Genomic DNA, 16,811 nt, shown 5'->3' with positions numbered 1-16,811 from the left:
ACACGTCAAGGTCTAATGGATGTCGAGAAAGGGGATTGGCTGCGGTCTGAGGGTGTATCCAACAGGTGGAAGTAGGGCGGGAGAGAGAGACAGAGATGGGTGGAAAGACTGACGGGGGAGATATCAACATTGTGACGATGGAGAATGCGAGAGAAGGGAGGACTGGTAAAGAGGTAAACGGATATAGATGGGCGGATGGACAGATGGATGGATTCACAGATCCACACATGCCGGACGTGTGGCAGAGAGCTGGCGCAGTGAATAAACCTCACAATGTTTGAAAGGCGGAAATTAAGTGGAGACGAAGGGAGTGGCTAGAGGCAGTGATCTGGAGTAAGACAGAGAGGGAGAGAGGGGGGAGAGGGGGAAGGGGAGAGAGAGAGAGAGAGAGCGAGAGAGAGAGATAGTTTGAGGTTAAATATATAAGGGTTAATGGAGAACAGGTGAGAGAAAGCTAGCATAGGAAAACTAAAGAGAAAGACAGATTGAGGGATTTACAGAAAGTGGGGAAGAGGAGAAGATAATGGAGACAGGGAGAAGTAGAATGACAAAGAGAGGCACACAGAAAGAGGGAAGAAGAGAGAGGGAGAGAGAAAGGGAGAACGCAGAGGCTAGGTTTTAGGAACTGCTGCTGAAAGACCTGCAGGTATTGATACCAGCACTGAGGTGGGTTTGAAGTGCACGCATTAACGACAGGAAATATTAACTGGAGGCAAAGTAGCTGAACAGGAAAATTAGAGTAGTATGAAGTGAAAAGGCATGACATGAGGAGATTGCAATTTGTTAATGTAGCAGCAATTAAAGCGATCGCAGAAAACAAAGGCGCGTCAAGCGCCCCGGATGCCGCAGTGACGGTAAAAGCTTTCCTTTGAGGGAACGGGTGCACTCAGCAAAGAGCAAGCGGGGCATTATCCTGCGCAGAGAGGCACCACGGAACGGCAGGCTAGGGAGGCAGCAGGTAGACGTGTTCGCGTCTGAAAAGTGCGAGCTCTCCGACGAGCTTTGCCACGAGTGTGCCACACGGGTGGAGTGGTGAGGAAAAGGGGGCGGCGCTTGAAGCTTCGCGGAACCAATGACGCACCAGGATCAGCAAAGAGAGGCTGGCTTTAGCAAATCGTGTCTACACATTCACAAAGACGAGGAGAAATCCAGAAAGATTACATTAAAACCTCGTGATCTACCAAATCTTGCTGTTTGCCCTGCAGCGAAGAGTGCAACGTAACGTGACGGTGTGGATAGATCACATGGCCTCCTAGACGGGAAGGAAGCAGGCCTGCATAATGTATAGGCCTCATACCACTCACAGGGCATCTAACCGTTAAACACTATAAGGAAATCCTACGATGGAGATGTGCTCGGTAAATTGGCGATTAGAAGTGAAGTTAACAACAGTACAAATTCAGAACCTGTTCCAGGATTTTCTAGGCCCAGTGTAAAAAAAAAACCTTAATAAATGCATTTTCCAGGCTTGTGAATCTGTTTAAATTCAAATTATGTGTGTATATTCCGCCTTCTAGTGGTTGACTCGGATCTGCGTGATATTTCCATCGCGGAAAAATCTGCGATGGAAATGTTTGCATGGGAAATGTACACACTACAAATGTTCGTACATTTCCCATGCGAACATCCAATAGAAAACCATACATACACACACCTACAACAAACCCACAACACATCCCCACCCACACCCCCAACATACCCCCACCCACACCCCAACATACCCCCACAACCATACTTACCTTTCCTTCCTTCGCGCTGTGTCCCTGCAGCGCCGGTTCACTTTCACTTCCGTGATCGTGAACCGGCGCAGCAGGGTCCTTTTCTTTTTTTTATTTATTTATTTTTTGAGCAGCTGCAGGGGTTTTCCCCGCAACCTCGCTCACTATACTGTATGGTATAGTGAGCGGGGTGTTGCCGGGTACACCCCTGCAGTGCCCGGCTTTTTTTCATTTTTCTCTTTTTTTTTTGTTGCTTGGGTGAGTACGGGGGTGTCCCCCGCAACACCCTGCTCACTATACTGTATAAGTATACTGTATAGTATAGGACATCCCCGCAGCCCTTGGTTTTTATTATCATTTTTTCTTCTGGCAGGGGCACACCGACCCCACCGAAACACCTAAACACATACCACAAAAAGTTTGAACTTTTGGTAGTTAGACACTTTCATGATGTGTGTTTTAAGTCTTTTGGTGGTGTCGGCAATTTTTATTCGGACATTTCGTCCGAAACCTTTGGCACAGAGTAGTACAAGTTGTTTACTTCCAAATTAAAATGGTATCCACATAGGCGTTCCTATCAAACTATGCCTAGCTTATGTGTGCGGGTACCCAGGATGGCTCCACACATCGACATCTTCAGATATTTTCTTTTATGCCATCGGTGTGGTTGCTGGAGTGGAAAACACTTTTTTGAATGCTGCCCCAGAATGCAACACAGGGTTTCTTGGCAAGATACAGACAAAATGTGTACTCATTGCTTGCAGAGGGACCACACCAACAACACTTGCCTCACCTGCAGAAAGTTTAACCCTAAAACACCTATAGACCGAAGGGTCGGTGGCTGAAGCCTCGGATCATGCTGAGCCTTGAGTCACCAAAGAGGCAGTTGATCTCAACAAGCCAAGAGCACGCGTCATATCAGACCCCGAGAAGACATTAGACGAGGGGCCTTGCTTGCTCTTTTGCAGTCTGCCCCCAGCTACATAGGGTCCACCAACACACAGCACTCCCCCATAGTGGCCTTCAGGCTGCACCACTAAAACATACTAAATTATCAGCAAAACAGACTGGCCATGCAAAGGCATCAAAGACGCCAACAGAGAGGCCATCTCAACAGTAATGCCATGGCTCCCTAATATGGCGATGGCCTTCGGGCTCTAAACATGGGGCTGATCAATATTAAACGCTGTTCAAGCAGTACGAGGAACGCTTGGGGCACACAGCAAAACAAGTGCCCAAACTGCGCAAAACCCCACAATCAACTCCATGAAACGCAGTGCTTAGTAAGCTCCACATGCTACCACAGCAACTCCTCTCGGGTGGCGTTGGGAAGAAGGTAAAATCCCAAAAGCCACCACCTAAAGACAAGCCAAATCCCTATACACCCAAAAGCCCCAGACACAACCTGCTCCAGGGAGGTCCATATCTACACGCACAAGCCTTTGAACGCAAAAGATTTCATGCTGACCTGTTTGCGTCGCAAACAGAACACACAATGTTATGGTGTGTGAAATCACTACATATAGAAGAAAGCAGATAGTTGTAAAACAAACAGATCACCCTCAATCACTACATACATTTATACAAAAAAATCACAATTTTTATTCATAGATTTAAAAAAATCTGTAAAAGTGGACAAATTCAAGTTAAAAAGCAAAAAGGTCTCAACACATCATAAAAATCTTTAGATAAAGTGCAGGTGTACTAGTACTAGTAACTATGTGTATTAGATTAAGAATTGGACCATAGGGGGGCGACAGGGGTTCTTGTTCTCAGTGGAACAGTGTATTTGGTCTGGTCCCTGAGTTTGGTGCTTTTTTTGGCAGATCTATTGCATTGTGTATTGTTTGTATTTTGTGTCACTCAAGGATATATGTCACCTGCACTTTATCTAAAGTTGTTTATGATGTGTTGAGACCTTTTTGCCTTTTAACTTGAATTTGTCAACTTTTACAAACGTCTTTTTGACATTTCTTCTATGAATAAAAATAGTGATTTTTTTGTATACATTGATGTAGTGATTGAGGATGATCTGTTTGTCTTATAACTATCTACCTTCTTCTATATGTACTTTATCTAATCACCAAATGAAGGTAGAGATTCCACTACCAGAGTAGTGGTGGTTTTTGGGTTTCCCCCCAATTATAGTAGCGTGTAAAATCAGTGACATGAAAAGTATCTTCTGCACTGTACATGAATAGTGCAACCATGGCAGGTTAGGCATGCCCACGTGTTGCTTTGCACCAGGGGGTTCCAGCTCAGAATCCAACCACATGCAGAAGATGCTGCTGGGATTGCAATACAAGGGCAGCTGAGAGAGAGTAATGCAATAATCCCAGTCAGCCCCATATTTAACATGGCTCTCTCCGCCATGGAAGGCCTGTTCTTCGGGGCGATAAAAGGGGCTGCTCTGGCATTTTGCGTTGCTCTATCTGTAAAAGCGGACCAGATTGCTGGGGTTAGAGGGGGGGTACCAAGGCATTCATTCTTCCAAGGCTGATAAAGTGAGTGCCAGTCAAGTGGGGTAACATTAACGCTTATCTGCTGAGCTTAAAGGCTGCAACCCTGTGTTAGCAGTGCTAAATAAATGCATTGTGCTTAATATTTTAATTATTGCTATTACTAATATTGTGTGGTACCCAGGTTGCAAGAAAGTGAACAATGCTCATTTTGTGGGCAGCCCCCCTCTCCGTGAATTCCTCTTTAATGCTCACACATCTGCAAGCGGAATGGTGCTGCACACTCATGGTTAGATCAGTCTGTGAGATGAAGCCAGTTGTTTCAGACAGGTGTGTCTGAGAGTAGTCTGACATCTCTTGAATTTCCGTTATGCGGCTGATACCATATGAGCATTTGCACTGGGAACCGGCAAACTCGGTGCCCATGATCAGTTGCAAATTCTTGACTCAGGCTATAAAATGGCAGGACTGTTCCCCCCTGCTGGAAGCTTTCCCCGGAGAAGAAAACAGATGTTTGTGTGCGGTCATGGCATGATAATGGCAGAGCATGATGGGTACATTAATAATTGGATGGAGCGCTGCAGAAACCTAGGTCACTGCTCTATCCATGTTATTTATGGTATCCATTCATTATATCGAAGGGAAAGAACATTGTTGGGAAAACACTATTTTTTTCTCCCATTAGCCAACACTTTCTTCACATATTCTAGGACTGGAGTTTCTATATATAATTATACCCGTCCTAGAACATGTTGAGATTGCTAGGTGATAAGTAGGAGAGCAAAACATTGGTGCTCCCTGTAATGTATTATCTGGAGATGTAAGGACTCGGAACCGTTATTTACGCAGAAATAAAGTGGTGTATCCCATTTACACCGATCCCTATTGATAATTTGCATCATCCACAATTGCCAAAACGTTTTAGCCGAGATCAAAGAGGCAAAAGCTCCCCCAGTGCACTGCATCAGTGTCTAGTGCATGTTGCGTAGACCCATAGGTGACCCAGGTTTCGAACCATTGGATAAAGCAGGTCCATCTTCCAACCAAAGACCGACTTGCCCTGTGCATTGATTATGTCTATGTATATATCTGGTTATTGGAGACACCCATTGCTGCCGCAAGTGAGTTGCTTGATATTCTTTTATCAATATTTCTTTTTTTTGTTTCCAAATTTTAGGTTAACCTGCACAAAACACGTGGGGCCAGCCTATGCTCATTTTGCAAGCATTCCCCGATTTGGTAGGTGAGTGACACTTTTCATTGTTTCTTTTCCCGGTAATCTGTCACTAATCGGATTAGTTGGATTGATCCTGTTTTGCATCAAATGTTTTTCAGTCGTTGTGAATGTTTTGTTTGACACCGTTATTTATCCAACTTATACAAAGCGCATTGTCAATGCTCTTGTGGCCTCCTGAAGCCGATCCCTAGCCGTATTAGTTCTGAATGATCAGTTTCAGTTAAACAGATATGCTCACCGCCATCTTGGAGATTTCAGGTGCTCATGTGTCATGTCCTGCGGGAGTTTATTCTACCAGGTGTCTGCTGGAACTGTGACTGGTGGTCCACCTGCACTTAAGCAGTATTGCGACACAAAGGGGAACAGGGAGCCCCAAATGACTGTGTGACTCATGTGTAATGCATCATTAATGGAATGTCACTATTTTTAGGGAGGACACCATCGTGTTGTGGCATGAGGGGCTGTTGCTAAGGCTCTCTGTGGCCACATTTTGAAGTCATTGCAGTGTATTGATTGCAGACACAAAACCTGAAGATCTTTAGGGCCACTTGGAACCCCCCGAGGTGGTTGCAACACCAAAGAAAATGCTTTTGTTTGTATTACTGCTCACTTAATAGCAGAATGAATCCACTGACGGCATTGCTAAATGACGCCATGTACCTTTGTTTCACACTTAGTCCATATTGGCATTATGCGTGAGTCCTGTCGATCCTACCAGTGTGCTATTGGGGCATATTAAGACATTGGTTGAATGGTTTTACCTTCCAAAATGTAGTTGTCAGGAGCCATTTTGATGTATTACTGCCTTTATCTCGGCCCGCCAGGGCTCCACGTTCTACATTGGAACATAAAATGGTTTGGTCAGTTGTGGCTACCAAACCACTGCACGGCCATCTTGAAAACCAATCTCCTGGAAAGTGTCTTTCCTTATAGCCAGAACATCAGCAATTCCCTTCAGTCAAATACAGCCCCTTTGTTCGAAGAAGCTAGGAACAGACATTCACAAGGAGAAGTAGTCCTGAGGGCACACCGCTTGGTTTTTCTTATTGCGGTCTCCGAATTTTAAATCTTTCAGGAGAGGCCAGTCCTTTTCCCAAACCCGACATCAGATGTGGAAAGGTTGCTCCATTGTTAGCATCCCTCAGATGTTTTATTTTAACAAAGCTCTCCAAGTCTACACATGCACGTTGGATAGTTCCATGTATTCTGTAGTGTTAGTTGATCTGTTATTTTGCCTGGCTCCTTAATGGAGGTCAGTTCATTCTTTCCACGAGAGCAGGCGGGCTATAAAAATGCAATTCATCTCCTGTGGTCTCCCGAATATGCATGCACTGTTATCAACAATTTAACATATCATTTTGACTCGAACAAATCAATTTCCTGCAGCTTTAATGGCCAGACTGTAGTTTACTGAATATGCATGTAAACCTTAACGTGTAATTGCAGAGCCCATAACCGCAGTCAGTTTCCCCAGGGATAAATAATTACGTCTACACACGATTTTCATTCCATTATTTAGTTAGCACCCCCATATTAGTTGGCCAAGTCCCTTGCCCAGATTGGCTTCTCATGTCAGCAATCACATATTCACTGACCTGGCAAAACACACATCACCCCACACCTAACATATAAGAACTGCTAAACACAATGTCACAGTACTAGTCATCTCCAGATCTCTGCCAAGGAACGTGTAATTTACCTGTATTTGTAATGTACAGTTTGAGTGCAGTGTATAATATCCTTTTCATGCAATGCAATGTACTCTTTATGTTTACTATGTAATGTTGGGACTGCTGTCTGTCAAATTCCTAGACTGCCAAAAGCACTTCAAGGCCATGATAATGGAATTTAGGTGCTTCACAAATGTCACATAACACGGCCAAGGCAGTCCTAGACAGAAGTCCCTGGCCTTGTCAATGAGAGACTGAAAGAGGACGAGGGCCACTTGGCTCAGACAAGGCGAAGGCAGGTACGGGAAAAGGCGTTTGAGTGAGTGTGTGTGAAAACATCGAGGCTCCTCCGCATTGTTAATCTGGGCATCCAGACTGTATTTGAGGGAACCACCTTAAGCCGTTAGAAGTCCCTTCTTCCAAGTTAGTTTCTGTCACCAGATGCGCGTTATGGATAGCAGCACCAAAAAGTTGGAATGCCATGACCTTGGAGCTCAGAAGTTGTGAGTCACTTGGAACTTTCAAGAAAAAACTCATCTATTTGAGTAGGATATACTATGCCTTTTCTTGACAGTGTAGAGTAGGCCACCCCTGTCCTGGCCATCTCTGTGTGGGATCTTTGTCCGTGGTGCCCGTATGCCTCCAGGCCTCTTGGCCGCGACTTATACAAAGGAAGTAAAGTAAAAGTAAAGACAGGTTGGGCCTTGCAACCCGAGGCCAAGGTTTGTCATGGCCAGGATTCCGACCCCCCCACTGCGCTTGACTGGGGTCTGGGTTCGCTTGTGAAATAGGATTTCCTAAGGCATGGATTGGTTTACGTACACCTTCTTGTCGATAGTGAAATGGCGTTCGTGAGATAGAGAATAATCTGGCTTTAATGTCCTTCCTGAGATGATTGTGCATACCATGGTAAATCGGTCCCTGGATGTTCTTTCAATATCATTTATATTGCTATTTTATATGATTGTGGGGATTTATCTCTGAAATACATTTTTTTCACTGACTATTATCCCGAAAACCATGACAGTCTATCATACAATTTTGTTTGTGTCATTGCTCGGCCGAAGCCAATAGCTCCACATCTCAATGTATACCCCTTTGGTGCTCCTTTAGGTTTCCCCCTGACTATTCCACAGCCGCAGCAATGCACATCATCCTATAGGCCGCATCACAGTACATGAACACAACTTTTCCGTTGTTTGCTTTACAGGTCCTATGGGAGAAGCGTCTGCGTGCTTTAGTAGTAACCGGAACCAATGTTCCAGGTCCTGCGTTAATGAACAAAAGCCTTTATACAGTGTATCGAATCAATACATCTCAGGCTATAATGGCCGGAGGGATCCGCCTGTATTAGACTTCATGAAGACAGATTGGTGGGGCCTCCTTTCAGAGAGCTCTCCCAGAAACTGATAGCTCAGCTCATTCTCTAGGAGCATTTAATTCCCCGTCCATCCAACTCTCCAGCCTGGGGTGCTCATCTGGCTTAAGTGCCCAGAATGAGTGCACATGCATTCTCCAGCTTTTACTCTCTAGGTGCCCCCTGTAGGCCTCTCCTTCTTGTTTGATGCTCTTGAGTGCATCGCCCATGATGTGATCTACCTGGATTTCGGAGACACCTTGGATGGGAGTTACTGCAGTGAAATGGGTTTGCGGACGAGGAATAGAGGCTCGATGAATTGTGTTCTTTCTTTGGGGAATGGGGAATGGTTAGTGTGCAATAAGGATGGGTGATCTAGCATATGTGAGTGCAATTGGATAGTAGGTGTGCTGCAGTGATATTGTAGAAGAGCTGGGATGTATGATCAACTGCAAGTAGCACAAAGATTTGCCATAGGATATGGATTGCCTAAACGTGCAGAGCATTGGGGTGGGAGGCGAGAACTATGGTTTATTTTTATGCAAATGCTAGATCATACATATCTGGCAAAGCCCCTCCCCCCTCAGAGAACATTGCTAGGTGAGAATATTGAGATGGCTAAACCAACACACAGAAGAGAAGTCATGCATTTCTAATATTCCAAAATGACGAAGCAGTGTCTTAAGGTCACTGGGGGAGAAGTAAGAGTGATTGTTGGTGTGCAGAGGGCAGTGTGAAATCCGCGGGTACCACTGTACCCCTTTGTGGTGTAACCCCCATCGGGAGAGGGATCCCTTTCTCTGAGAGCATCACCTCTAGGAAGACAGACTCGAGGAAATCCATGGCAGAGCTAGCAAATCGAAGCGCCCTTCCAAGCCCAGTGCTGCAGCACGCACGCCAGGGCCAAGGAAGGCTCGGGGCGATGACATGCCACATTCCCTTGAAGTATGTCTATAATGAAGGGACATTTCTCTATTTTCATGTGGCCTGCCATTTATTTGCTTCTATCCGGCCACTTCATACACAATATCCACTCCTCTCTTCTTGTATCCATTCAGCCCTCCTCTATGTGATGTTCAGTCTTTCTTGCCCTTTTCCTTTGCCCGAGGCCCACTGGTTCACTTTAACGCACCGCCATTCTCTTGCCTTCCAACATATTGGGCCTTTTTACGAGTTTGGAGGTAGCCATGCCGTTGTTACCATCATGGCTACCCCCAAACTCGGGTCCGGGTCCCCAAAAATGGGAATTACCAGGCCATTCTGACATTTGCGGGCTCAGTAATTCCCATTTTCGGGACCTGGACCTGGTACTTCCCCATCCCCATTTGAGCCCCCATAGGGCTCAATGGGAATGGGGAGGATACTAACAACGGTCCCGTTAATGACGGGTCTGTTGTTAGCATCCTGGTTTGCTCGCGGGTGCCGCTCTGGACGTCTGGTCTGACCAGGCGTCCAACGCGGCACCCGCGAGCAAACTCGTAATGTTGTGGAGAGGTAACAACGGGGCCGGTAGCACTACCGGTGCCGTTGTTGCCTTTCCGCAACACTTGTAATGAGGCCCATTGTATGTTTTTCGCCCTTACCTCTCTGCCTATACCTACACCCCTCGCTCTTAGTCCATTTATTTTCGGCATTTTGGACTTTTAAAAACATTTCTTTTTGCCTTTTGGATCTTAATTTATTTGACCCGCTTGACATCTTTCATTTTTCTTATCTCTATTTCTATTTTCTCTGGCTTTTTGTTTTTTTCTTTCTCCTTTTTTTCTCACTGTAAAGCATATGTGTTCTTGTTCAATGATGGTTAAACACCGAGAACTATTTGGAATTCAACTAGTCTAAAAAGGTGGTAGGCACATTTATAATGTGCCTACAACCTGCGCGCAGCCATCGGCATACCCAAAGGGAACACATCACTGTCGCCAGAAAGCAAGCACACTGGCTCCCAATCAAAGAGCGGGTACTCTTCAAAGCCTTAGCCCTGACCCACAAGTGCATCCACCTTACTGCACCTCCATACCTATCCGCAAGACTACACCTCTCCACATCCACAAGACCGACCAGAGTGCCCTACACAAACATGCTCACATTACCCAAAATGAAAAGAGCCCGAGCAGGAGGGGTCAGCTTTCCTTACCTAGCAGTCCAACACTGGAATGCCCTGCCCCCACCCATCCGAGCTGAAAACTCTCACCCAGCATGTACGAAAAGCTTTAAAAACGTTGATCTTCGCCTGATCACCTCTCAACTCACTACTTATCACCTTTCACCACGCTCCCCTAGCCTGGAAATACACCTGAACATGAATATTGTACGATATGCAGCGATGTATACCCTGTTTCAAAAAGATATTGTATTATATGTAACCACACTGTTTTTCACTAATAGCATGTAACCATGTAACCATTCCCTTGTAACTAAGCTCTTCACAAGTAACAGCGCCGCGGTGCCCACGGGCTGCCTGTGCGCTATACAAATGTTAAAATAAATAAATAATCTGTGTGATGAATTGTGCTGTTCTGCCATGAAGGGGCGGCTTAAGGTTGCTATTCAATGGTGTGATTGGGGAACCGTGTTAGATTTACCCCCCTGGTGCTAGAGACAAATGTGTACAGTTTAAAAATAAGAGGCCGCTTCTGTGCATGGAACAAGGCTGCAAATATCCAAGGAGAATAATATAAATAGAGAATCCCCGACGTCACAGTATTTATATATATGTTGCTATTTGAAAAGCGATGAATGATCGACAGTCATGAGTGGCGGATGCATGAGTCATCATGGTAATCACTGATAATGGGGGATTACAATACTCGTGTATATTCCTGGAATTAGATATTCGTGATCGCTAGTTTCATTTATTTCTTACCGAATCCAGAGGCCATTTGTGCGTTATGTGGCAAGTTGCAAAATCTTTTTGGTGCCAGTCTCCAAAAATGTGTCAAATGTCAGGGTTCCTTATTAAGATCATTTGTGCAACAACATAACAAGATGCTCCCTATTGTGAAAGGGCATTTACATGTTTGTATCACATATGCATACATACAAATTCTCTATTTTACAACCTTTGTGCATTTGCAAAAATCAGGGGCTCTCACGCACAGTGTTGCACACTCCAGTGCAGAAAGCAACACCTGTTGCAAACCGACGCAGGGGAAGCGCATGGCATGGCAGGCAGAACAGCTGATATCCCACTTGCATTTCTATCACTCAAACAATGATATCACCTTCTGAAACCGATGCAGGGGAAGCGCATGGCATGGCATGGCAGGCAGAGCAGCTGAGGTCCCACTTGCATTTCTATCACTCAAACAATGATATCACCTTTGGAAACCGATTCAGGGGAAGCACATGGCATGGCAGGCAGAACAGATGATGTCCCACTTGCATTTCTATCACCCAAACAATGATATCACCTTCCGAAACCGATGCAGGGGAAGCCATGGCATGGCATGGCAGGCAGAGCAGCTGAGGTCCCACTTGCATTTCTCACTCAAACAATGATATCACCTTCTGAAACCGATGCAGGGGAAGCGCATGGCATGGCATGGCAGGCAGAGCAGCTGAGGTCCCACTTGCATTTCTATCACTCAAACAATGATATCACCTTTGGAAACCGATTCAGGGAAAGCACATGGCATGGCAGGCAGAACAGATGATGTCCCACTTGCATTTCTATCACCCAAACAATGATATCACCTTCCGAAACCGATGCAGGGGAAGCGATGGCATGGCATGGCATGGCATGGCAGGCAGAGCAGCTGAGGTCCCACTTGCATTTCTCACTCAAACAATGATAGCACCTTTGGAAACCAATGCAGGGGAAGCACATGGCATGGCAGGCAGAACAGCTGATGTCCGACTTGCATTTCTATCACTCAAACAATGATAGCACCTTCGAAAATAAGTAGACCTGCTAATTTCTCAAACTAAGGCAAATGGAAGTACTGCATTATCTGCTCTTTTCACGTTTGCATTCGTTTTTGAGAATCTGCCCCTTTGGGTTTTGCTTGGAGCCACTGAAGGCCCTGTCTGGTCCTATTGCAGGCCATGTCTCGGGAGGATAGCTCAGGGGCAAAGTGCTCGCTTTGGAAGCAAGACGGCACAGAGCCACACAGGTACGATCCCGGGGCCGCGCTTAGAAACCTCTGGGTATTAAGCGCGTTATAAATAACATATCATATCATATCATGAAGCAGGACTGTCTGAAGAGATTGTTCAATGCTGGGGTAAACAACCCACTGACCTCTTGATCAAGCTGGCATCAAGATGCCGTGTTCTTGAGGCTCAGACCCTGTATCGGGTAAATACCTTTGCATCCTCAAATGCAAAATGAAGCAGTGATCCAGTCATGAGGTTATGCATGTCATGCCCAATGCCATCGCTCAGCAAAGCAAAGGAAAGGCCCGAGCCTCTGAAGAACTCTAGTCTGATTGAAACAGGTCTTGATGTCAGTCAGTATTTACTTATGGTATGCTATGTTAATCGGCTTGTACACCATGCACATCACCACCCTAGTGGTCTTAAAGCGCCATAAACTTATCCGTTTGGGCAAACTGTGACCCCACCCAGGGCGTTAATCCAGACCGTGGTCTGTGGCGTGAACATGAAATGGGGGAAAGGTAAGCAGGACATGTCAGAGGGAGAAAGTCTACAAACAGGACATACGGATATAGGTCACACTTATCTTGTGAATACTAAACAAAAGCGAGGTACGCACAACACATTTTTTTAACGCTTTCTTTTATATTTTTGGTCCTCAGGTTTATTTAGGCTCAGTAAAACGAAACAAATTCACAAGCTGGGAATGTAACTGTGACAAAATGCCCACTGCTCTGCACAAGTACAGCAATGAGAGGTGACTAAAGCGCCTACTCATCCCCACACTACCACCAAAGCACAGTGATCCCAGTCATCAAGGTGAAACACACCCAGCCTGAATGGCATACCTCCTTCACCTTTTAATGTAGGGCAGGCCGTACTCTCTAATAGGGATGTGAGCTGGCGCAGAATCCATTCAAACATCAATAGGTACCAAAGTAATAGAAATGTCCAAGCAAGGATCTATAAAACTACAAGAATTCAACCAAACTAAAAGTACTTACAGCTCATAAGCACACTACTAGCCCACACCTGTAAGAGATATCACAGAGAAGGCACTCTTTGGAATAAATGGTCACTCTGGGTTTAAAACAAGAGTAGCCTTGCAAACAGTTTCTTTAGCAAATGGTGGGTATTGTCTTATAAAAGGTAAGGAGTGGGGTATTACATGTCATTATCGTCCTTTAAAGCAGTCCGTGGGACAAAACCACTATCCGTATGTTTATTCTTTCTTGTTAGGCTTTTTGGTGCCGAAACGGGACTCTGGGTACTTTTGGCACAGAGCCATGGTTGAGCTGAGGAGTGGTGTTGATGGGATACAATGACAGGGTGCAGTTAGACAGCAGCAGCTTGTGGGTTACAGAAGCTGGGAAATGGCAGGATGTGTCGGCTCCGGGGCTCTGGAAGACTCAGCAGCCTCCGATGCAGAGAGGCAAAGACCTATCTTCTGGGCTGAGTGTGCTGAATCGGCTAAACCCAGTGTTGCGGTTCAGCAGAGGCAACAGCTTGGGGCCTGAAGAGCCTGATAACTAGGCAGGAGGTGCTGAGGTGGGGATGCTAGAAAACTAGGCGGGCCTCAAATGTGGAGACAGTGGAGCGGCTTCATCAAGCAAAACTCTGTTGTTTCAGCATCAAAGGGATTCAGAGCTCCAGGGCAAACCAGGGGTCACTTTCGGGGTTCCTTGGTTGCTGGGGACCTTGTCCAGGGACTCCAGGGGCGAGGTGAGTCCTTTCACTTCCCATCTGGCAAGGTTTTAGAGAGCACTTGCAGGGTTGTGTCACCTCCAGTGAGCAGGTTCCTTGGAACCAGTGGTCCTAGCTGCAGTAGGCAATGCCCAGTCAGGAGATCACCCAAAATATTCCCTTGGGATGATCAGGGGTAAGTGCTTGCCTCTTCCTTGGAAATCTTGGTCTTCACCTGTATGCCGGAGGACTCCAGAGCAGACTAACCAGGTGCACATGAATCCTTCAAGTTTCCAAAGATAAATCAAACTTACGGGATGGTCGCCCCACTTATGTTATGTTACAATAACTTCTAAGGCGCAGCCTACACCCTCAGGCATCATGGCGCTGGACCCGAACAGGGATAGTGATTTCTCTATATACTTAGGGCAGTTTCAGTTTTCCTGTGGGTGGCTGTGTCAGCATTTCCCTTGGCACACTTTTGAATATCAATTGGACAGGATCTTTGCCTTGGCACCAGACCACAGCTTCCATACACCATGTATCACAGCTCATATACCCACCATGTACATGCACTATATCATCCCATTCCATCATGTCTTCATTGCTGAGATGTTCTTTAAGCTTCCCCAACCCTCGATGGAGACGGGGAACCTGTTTCGATGCATCTCGGGAAAAGTGTGTTGTGTGAAGCCTAGCACTCCCTGTTATTTTGCTTGTTGGATTGCATTTCCCATGGGCTCCCACACTAATTTCCCCATTGCCCCCCCAGCAGTTGTGAAAAAAGGTAATGTAAACAACTGCCTCTTCCTTCTGGCGCCATATTGGTTCATCAATCCTTATGATGTTAGCCCCAGAAGCCAACACACGTGTAGCAATGGTAAAGCAACAACCTGAAGCATCACACTGCGAGCACTTCTTATTTCTTTTTTTCTCTTTTTTTCTTTATTAGTGATACGGTTCCATTAAAAACCTTTCACAAGAATATAGAAAAAAAAGAAAACGTTTGACAAGAAAAAGAACAAGTAAAAAAGATGAAGTACGTATAAAAATATATAAAACATTAAAAAACATATACAACAACTGCTCCTTGTCTTCCTTCCAAGCTACCAGGCGCTAGGAAGGGCACGTGCAAGGAACTAGAAATTACATGAACATCACCAACTTGATCCTGGATAGAAACCATACCTATTGTCCTTATGCCCCCACCACAAAACCAAACCCTATGTGGACCCTTACATACTTAACAGCGAGGCCTATAGAATGACTATAAAGAACATGTCGTTTAGTTTCCCTATTCAGGCCATAGCCTAGAGCATGGCCAGAGGCCTTCAAAGGAAGCACCTTCTCCAGATGCGTCACTTTTAAAATTGCCGGGTAGGTCATGAAATATATCCTGTATTTCCCCAATGCCAGATTGTTTTACTTTGCAAATTTAATCCTCTGAGGCACTATAACCAGAAAAAGCGAGGGGTGTAAGGTTTTGAATGCATCTGAACCGCTGGCACTGGTCTGGGCAACCTCACACACCACCGTTTGTAGCCTGTCAGCGCCATTGCAAAAGGTGTCCAGCCATATGCAAATTAGTCAGGTACTGCCGCAATGGGAGCAGCCCTGCCCAAACTGTTAGGCCAGGTCACCTCTGCACGGAAACACAAGCCACCCCAGACATGTTTCGGCCTTGTTGGGCCTCCTTAGTGAGTCGCAGCTTAGTTCCCTATGGAGCAGCGAGCAAGGGACCCAGATCTGGGCATACTCTCTCTCACACAGGGCGAGAAACTATAAACAATAAAGTGATGGGTGGAATTTTTTGAATACATCTGAACCACTGGCACTGCTCTGGGCAACCTTCCAATCTATCAGTGAGTTGCAGCTTGGTTCCTGTACCTGCTGGTCATAGAGACCCAAGCTACTCCTCACTGATGAGACCCAATGAGGCCAAAACGTGTCTAGGGATGTTTGTGGTCTCGTGCAGAGGGGGTGTGACCAAGCAGTTTGGTGTGGACTGCTCTTTTTGGGGTGGGACCAAGCCTGCTTTGCATATGGTCTTTCCCCTTTTTTATGGTTTGGCAGGCGAAGAACAATGGTCTGGAGGGTTGCCCAGAGCAATGCCAGAGGTTAAGATTAATTCTAAACCTTCCAGCCATCACCTGTTTTGTTTTACTATAGCCTCCCCGAGTGGGACGGGTATGCCCAGACCTGTGCCAAGGGGCCTGTTGGGCCTAGAGAGCCAAGCTACTCCTCACTGATGAGGACAACACATGTTTGGGGATGCTTATGGTCTCGTGCAGAAAGGATGTGACCAAGCAGTTTGGAATGGCCTGCTCCTTTTGGTGTGAGAGCAAGCCTGATTTGCATATGGTATTTTCCCTTTTATAATGGCTCATCAGGTGATGAATGATGGTCTGGAGGGTTGCCCAGAGCAATGGCAGTGTCCTGTTTTTCATTACCTCTGTTTTTCTTCGGTGGCTCCTTAGATTTGGGCAAAGGCGAAGTCTGGTACATATCTGGCATCGATTCCGTAGATTTAACCAAATACAATTTTACCTAAGCAGAAGTGACCGAATTTATTTGACCGAAAATGGTAGGTAA

General features: G+C 45.8%; 1 protein-coding gene across 5 annotated transcripts in view; it reads left to right on the top strand.

The window, feature by feature from the left end:
* Window positions 1-16,811, top strand: part of SMPD3 (sphingomyelin phosphodiesterase 3) — a 1,269,436-nt gene that overhangs the window by 628,426 nt on the left and 624,199 nt on the right. For 3 of the 5 annotated variants that reach the window (XM_069653704.1, XM_069653708.1, XM_069653736.1), the window contains one exon: window positions 5,355-5,420. The gene's annotated coding sequence lies outside the window, so the exon portion shown is untranslated. The remainder of the gene's footprint in view (window positions 1-5,354; window positions 5,421-16,811) is intronic. The other 2 variants (XM_069653717.1, XM_069653726.1) reach the window with 1 other exon arrangement.

Source organism: Ambystoma mexicanum, chromosome 1p (assembly GCF_040938575.1).
Source record: "Ambystoma mexicanum isolate Mex_15411 chromosome 1p, UKY_AmexF1_1, whole genome shotgun sequence".
Classification (NCBI taxonomy): Eukaryota; Metazoa; Chordata; class Amphibia; order Caudata; family Ambystomatidae; genus Ambystoma; species Ambystoma mexicanum.
Note: the sequence above shows the minus strand (reverse complement) of the source record. Positions and strands in the feature narration are given on the sequence as shown.